Here is a 7,385-nt window from a genome sequence, read left to right as displayed (position 1 = left end):
TAATTCCCAGCTGTCTTCCCCTCACCTCTTTTTTCCCTTCTGATGTTTTATTTTCACTCATTTCCCCTAGCTATTTCACAGTTACTCATACCTGCTTCACTCCTATCCCACCTGTGCTTACTTCTCCAAAACCTCCCAACTTTTCTCTGCTCTAAGCCCTGCTTTTAAATTGAGCTGTACTCATTAGATTCAGCCGTGAGAAATGCCCTTCCACCTCTACCGCTTCACCCCATCAGCTATTTATTCCTATGGTCAGCAGGTTTCAGCCGTCCCTCATTCATGATTGAAAATCCTGACTTAGTACAAACAAATACGAAAAGCCCCTTTAAAAAACCCTGCTGTTCTAAAAACTCATTTTAAAGAGAACTTTTCTGGGATCTCAAAAAAGAAATTGGACAAAAGGGCCTCAGTCATGCAACAGATTTGCCCCCGTTGTATCTCATCTGCTGACTTCACTAAATAAGTTTTAAATGCTTTTTATTCCAATTAGCTGTGCGGTCATCTGCGATAAAAGAGAAATAAGCATCATTCTCTCTCCTCATGTCTGGGCAAACCTACTGGTGCAAGGAATATTCACAGGTATCAAGGTCTACTTTGGCCTTCAGCATTTTTCTTATTGGTGATTGTAAACAGGAAGAGACAAACCCACCTGCCCATCAGACCCTGAATTGAGTTTACAGACTGTTCCAAATTAAAAGAAGAATCTTTCTGTTTGTAAATGAGCAGATTTGGCACAGAAACTGCTGCATCAGTGAAAGTACTGTGTTAAGATGCTAGTGGTGCAGTTGATTTTTTTTAGAAGAAAAAGGCCAGAAGAGGAACAGCTTTTGGGTATGTAGCGGCACAGCATCAAATGCCAGGCCTTGGTACAAATCAACATGCCAGCTCCAAATGCTGCAGAAATTTGGATAAGGAAGATTAAGTTCCAAACCCAGATTCAGGTCTGACTTGTTCAAACCCTTCAATCTGAATTAGCCTACACCTTAAGACAAACCAGAAATCTGAATTTGGAACCAAATTTGAGGGGAGGGAGAAGGGAGGTCTGGTGTGACTCTCAATCGAGCGTGCTCAACAGCTGGCCCACAGACCATCTGGTAAGTGGGTAAGTGTGGGGCCCTGCTAGATTAAGCACAGAGCCTGGTCTTGGCGCACAGAGCCTAGCAGAGGTGCTGCAGAGCCCTGGAGCCCCAGTCTCAGTGCATGGGGCTGGAAGGGGCCCTGTGTCCCAATCCCAGAGTGTGTGGCTGGAAGGAGGCAATGCAGGGCCCTGCGTCTCAATCCTGGGGCATGGGGCCTGATCTGGCCCAAATGCTAGCCCTGTACCATTCATCTAGCCCAAAGGTCCAAAAGTTGAGCACCACAAATAATGCTTTGGGGAAGATCCATCTCTTTTCACTGAATCCCATTAGTGTGGGAGTGAAAAGCTATTGCTTTTGCATGCTTCCTATTAGAGTCCAAGAAAGCAATGCAAACTGGCACTGGGATACTCAGGGGACTACTCTGTTGTACCGTTCAGGCAGAAATTGGGTCAGCTCAGCATAGCAAAGAGCTGAAAAGCTATTTACTGTGGTAATGACTTGGGAGCTGTGGTGGGAGAGTATTTTCAGCTTGCCTTAGAGCATAGAAGCCCAGATCCTATTCCATTTATTAGGTGTTTCATAATCACTTAGGTGTCTAAGTGCAATCTTATTCCATTCTGCATGAGTCCTTGAAACAATTAACACATCAACTTCTGTAAAGCACCTTCATTGTAGCCTTAAGACTAAGTCCTAAAAAAGTGGAGAGAAGGAAGAATACCCACCCATCCTCCTGCCCTTGCATTAACCATTTTTCAGAGACTAAGAGGGGGTAGAAAAGGATAACATTTAGACATCTAGGGCATCTACACACATGCCCAACACCTGCTCCAATGTGTACTAATTAGGAGATTTCAGAGCAGACTCGATGGATTGCTCCAGCAGCCTCGGTCTCATGTATTCAGCATCCCTGTGGTTCAAAATGGCAACAGAGCGCTTTAACTAGAGATCGTCAAATGAGCTTCCATTAAAGTGCCCCCACTGCCATTTTGAAGCACAGGGTGCTGAATACATGAGATACTGCTGTAATTAAAATGCTTCCCCTCCCCCCACAACAGAGCACATGTAAAGACATCCCTAAATTTCACTTAGATACTTAATAAGTGGCATAGGATCTATGCCCTAGTATCCACAGATTCACCATATAGCTGGCAGCTTTAGATATAGTATTACCCTCCCAATGAAAATAGTCTGTTCCCACTAGACTGGTGCAGTGCTTCTCATATCTCCAAAGAGAGTTAGTAACCAACAGCAGCTAGCTACCAATGGAGAGACAATAGGATGGTGAGACCTTGACCAAGTTGCAATACAATCCCCAAAAAAACCACTTGTAGTTTCTGTTCCCAACTCTGCCATTGCATCTATCTGGGTGGCAAATATAACACTTCCATATGGCATCTGTAAGAGTTATAAAACACCTCACTGCTTCACCAGGGCAATGGGTTGCTTAATTCATCCATAAATGCTTTGAGAATAGATGCTTAAAAGAAAAGACATGAGGCAGAGGGCAAAATAGCAAAGCAGATTTCTTTTATGTTACAGTTCTTTTAGTGGTGCTCCTGTAGTTCCTCGTAAAGGAGAGCAGCAGGAACCAACCCTTGTGGGAGAGCAGTTAATTTTAGCATGCAACTTCTGTGTGCATATTTCTCCTTTATTCTTAATTTGAACATCAAGTAAAAATAGAATTTCCTGTTGCACCGATAAGCAATTCCTGTTTGTGCACATGGTTTTGCCTCATTGGGAAACCAGCGTCTGCAGGGTTATTGATGGAGTCTTCAAAGACTGATAGCGGTAAGGAAGGAATGGGATGGCATTCATTATTTACATTGTTCATGGTCTCCTTAAAAAATATTGCAATGCCTCCCCCAAATAAATCATAATGAGATTAAGAATTTCTGGAGCCATCTGTGCTGTTTTTGGAAAATCTCTCCTCTGCCCTGGAGTACTTTTAGTACAATGATTTGTTTTCATGTTTCTTCCAGGTAAATATGTGTAGTTTAAAAAAAAAAGCATCTTGGGCTCCAAATGGGTATGTTCTGATTTTAGATTTCAGTAATTCATGGAAGGACATCTATAAGTACAGAGGAACGCTGTCATTTCCCCCCATCATTTAGCCCCCCTGCAACACTGCTCCTCCATGTCTTTGTACATCAGTGACATTCTCACCAGCTGGATAACACTGTCCACAGACCATTCGTACTATTCCAAGTTTCCATTCAACAGAAATATAAATGGCCCCCATATCTCCCCTATCTTCCTTGCTGAATGTATCCCCTTGACCATCCACATTTGCTACTGTAATGGGCAACAGACTTGGAACACAAACCCAAATCCTAAATCTAATTCAGATTCACAAAATTGGGGCATAGCCTTGTAGACAGGGAGGAATCTGGAATATGCAAGTTTTCCCATTGAATTCAAAGGGAGTGCTAGTTAACAAAAAATGACTTGATTTTAAGTGTTTGGAAAATTGGGTTCTACTCCTCTTTCTGGACCCTAAATCTGGATCTGTCACTGTGTTCTAGCTAAATTTGAGATTTAGACCCCCATCTTGGATACCAAACTTGGATCCTAAATCTGTATGCTGTAATACAACAACAAATTAGGATGCTGAATTTGGACCCGCAACATAGGAATGCATTAGTGGGGGACCACTAGCTTGGACTGTAGAGACAACTTCTGTTAGAAAAGAAAATCCATTATGTATTGCATCTTAGAACCTTGCGCAGACGAATTATCAATAATCCCATTTACTGTAGCATCTACTTATTTGGAGAGAGAATCTCCCAACTGTTCCCTGAATGTAGTATTTCATCCTTCAGCATAAGTGGGTTTTTCCTGTTTTCTGCATCCTCTCCCTGCACAGATTATTCAGCCACAGACTCTCACAGTTTCATCTGTCTCCTCTGCAGCCCTCCTGGCTGGCAGCCCCATCCAATACAGTTTTTACATCTGTTTATTCTAACCTTCTGCTGGCATTTCTGCATTAGAGAGCCACATACAAACCTGCAGGGTTTGTAAACCAGCATGATTTATAACCTGGAAAGGCACAGCATCCTCCTCTGCCATTTCTGCAACAGTCTTTGCAAAAGATAGTACGCTGGCTTCAACAAACCGTCCTTTCATTTTAAACAATGAGCAGGCCTTGATGAGGTTCCAAGACTGGATAGTTTCAAAAAGGATCAGAAGCAAGTTAGTGTGTTAGGTCTATGTTGCATCAGGGTTGAGAGTAGTCTTATGTAGAGTTTAGATTACGGCTGTATGGAATGGGTTGGGTAGAGATGATCCTGCCTCAGGACAGGGGGTTGGACTAGATGACCTCTGGAAGTCCCTTCCAGCCCTACTTCTCTATAACTCTGACTGTATGATCCTTCACCCTAAAATCACCAGTAAAAGCCCATCCAGTCACTTTCCTCAGCTTCAATTTACCCCTGATGAAATTGTCAAGCCTAATGGATTAGGGCCAAAAGGGCATGAAAAGAGCTCAGACATGTGTCAGGCCTCTAACTGGGAGATCTCTGGCAGCCGTTAGAAACACCCTCACTTAATCCTTGATGTGAAGGAGAGAGGGCTGATATTTTGCCTGGGGAAATAGAAAGTATGTCTATTTTTAAACAGAAAAAGAGTCTTGGGTTCTCAAAAGCTATTTCTAAACTGCGCATGATGGAAGACACAAAAGGTAGTTGGTCCAAATCTGCTCCTGCTGAAATCTGCATGAGGGACACACACACACACACGTTTGCTTCATTGCATTGCTTTTTTTTTCAGTCAGGAGCCTCTCTGTTGAAGGCACTAGAGCTTTATTGGAGTAACTGAGAGGATAATCAGCCTGACTGAGTACAGTGGCTCAGGAACTTGACCTCAGGTGAAAGGAATACAGTAGACCCCCGACTTGCGCGTATGTTGCGTTCCTGAGAAACCTTGTGTAAGTCAAATTCACACAGCTCGAGATTAATTTCCCCATAGGAAATAATAGAAAAGTGAGGGGCTGCATTCCTTAGACCTCACATTTATGACACCAAAGGTACCAAAATAAAACCTTTTTCAACCAATACTTTTTTTATTGTGTTACAAAAACATATTTTAAACATATTTATTCAGTTACATTATAAGGAATGCACACAAAAAATACAAAATGGACATACAACAATCTTCAGTCCATCCATCAATGGGGAGCTGAGTTTCATCCAGGTCAAACACATCAAAAGATGGTGGTGATGTCTCTTGAATGCAGGTGGAAGGCCAGGGGGCGAGTTCTGGGCGAAGCGTAAGGGGTTAAGAGAGCTCTTAACTGAGAGCATTAAGAGGAGATGCTGCTACCACAATGGCGACACTGAGACTGAGCGAGTCTCCAGAATCCTGCTTGGGAACCCAAGCTGCACGTTACTCCGTTTGACTCAGTCTGCGCATCTTGCAAGGCGTGTCTCGGCCTGTATTTTTCTGCTCGGGTGTTAACATTCATTTGCGTAAACGCAAGACAGGTAAGTCAAATACATGTAAAATGGGGGTCTACTCTCTGTTGTAATGAGGCCCCTTATGAAAAGGTATACTGCACAAATGTAACCTTGGGTCAATTCTCCTGTTTCTGCAGATCTGACGGCTGGAAAGAAGAGAGGAGAGGGTCTCTCTTCATTAGCTCACTATGCCTGGGAGAAATATGGTCTTCACAAGAGACTGTGTGAAAACAGAAAGGCAACCTGTAAAGTTTTCTGATAATCCCAAATCCCCAGTTCTCTGTTTAAAAATAGGCATACTTTACACACTCATCCACAAGAAAGGCAGAATTAGTAGAGATGGTCTCTGCACTGGGGAATTCAGAGCTAATTACTTTTATTCTGGCCAAACAAGATTAGAGTCCAAAGACCCTGAAAGTCTGAGACTGTTACATTTCGCTTAGCTTTGACCCTGTATCCACTACATCTCCAGTGCCTGTGGGTGGATGTGTAATTTTCCAGATTCCCTCTAACCATTATTAGCATCTGCTATCAAACCTAAAAGATTTCACTCTGCTAATGAATGGAAACTTGGCCATTTTAACAGTAAAGAGTTGTTGTTACACCTGTTATAAAAAAAAACAATACTTAGAAGCTTATATCATAACTGCAGTTTAATGCCTGTTTTTGTTATGCCTGTAATGGAAACTAGATTGATTTCTATTATGCATTTTTGAAGCAGAGCCCCCATAATCCCATAATGCAGTAATATGGAATAGAAACATCACTTCCAATGTAGATATGCTTTTTGCATTTATAGTACTCATATTTCTAGATCTAGCAAAGACTGACTCACTCACTGGGACACAAAAATTGAATTCAGTAAAGTGCTGAGATCAGGTTAGGGGGCAAAAAAAGAAGAGAAGTGCTTATCCTTCTTTTCAAACCTAAAAACAGTTTCATCCTACATTTCTTCCAAGTTTTGGGATACAACTTTGAAAAACATGTTGAATCAGAGGTCTAAGACCTAGGCTACATTCAGTAGGTTTTTGGAAGAATCCACTTCCAGATCCTCCAAGCTACTTATAGCTGACCACTTTATGTTTGTTCTTGCACGCCGCTTAGTTTAACACTAGGAAATGGAGTAAAACCTTTCTTCAGAAGAGATCCATGATACAAGGCAGCCGTAATGATAATGAAGGCATTCAGCATTTCTTTACCAAAGAGTAAGCAGTCTTTTCCTTTTTGACTTGTTTTCATTCCTGTTAACTTGGGAAGTCTCTGCTCCTTCACATGTATTCCTCCCTCACCTTATTAGACAATTGTTTTATTGCTTTATTTTTAAATCACGACACAGCATAGCTGGAACATCGGGTCATTAACTTTAACTACCACAGAATTTTATACATGGAAAAGCATGATAATCATTCTTTGTTTGCTACAGATTGAGGCTGACCTTGAATCCAAGAGCTGTAATTTTGGTTCTTCTTTAAACATCAACACACATATAAACACAAAGAGATGGTTTTTTTGTTCAGATAATTTTTCTGCTCAAGCGAGTCTCAGTATTTCCAAATTCATATAGAATTTCCACACAACTGATGATGACACAGTTTCTCTTGACTTCAATTTGGTTGGAAAGATTTAACTTCAAACACAGCAGCCCATAAGAGACTTCTCTAGAATATCAGGAAAATTAATATCATCTTATTGAAAAACACACTCTTGGTTACTAAGGTGCCAAAGAGAATATTCTAATGTAATAGAAAAATAAAATTAAGAAACCCTTGCAACTGTTAACTGTTTTGCTTTGAAAGAATGAAACTGGAAAGTGGTCATTTCTGTAATTTGTGAATAATGGCATTTGCCGTTTGAC

This window comes from Crocodylus porosus, unplaced genomic scaffold (assembly GCF_001723895.1).
Source record: "Crocodylus porosus isolate Cpor-Errol unplaced genomic scaffold, CroPor_comp1, whole genome shotgun sequence".
Lineage (NCBI taxonomy): Eukaryota > Metazoa > Chordata > Crocodylia > Crocodylidae > Crocodylus > Crocodylus porosus.
This window is presented reverse-complemented; position numbering follows the sequence as displayed.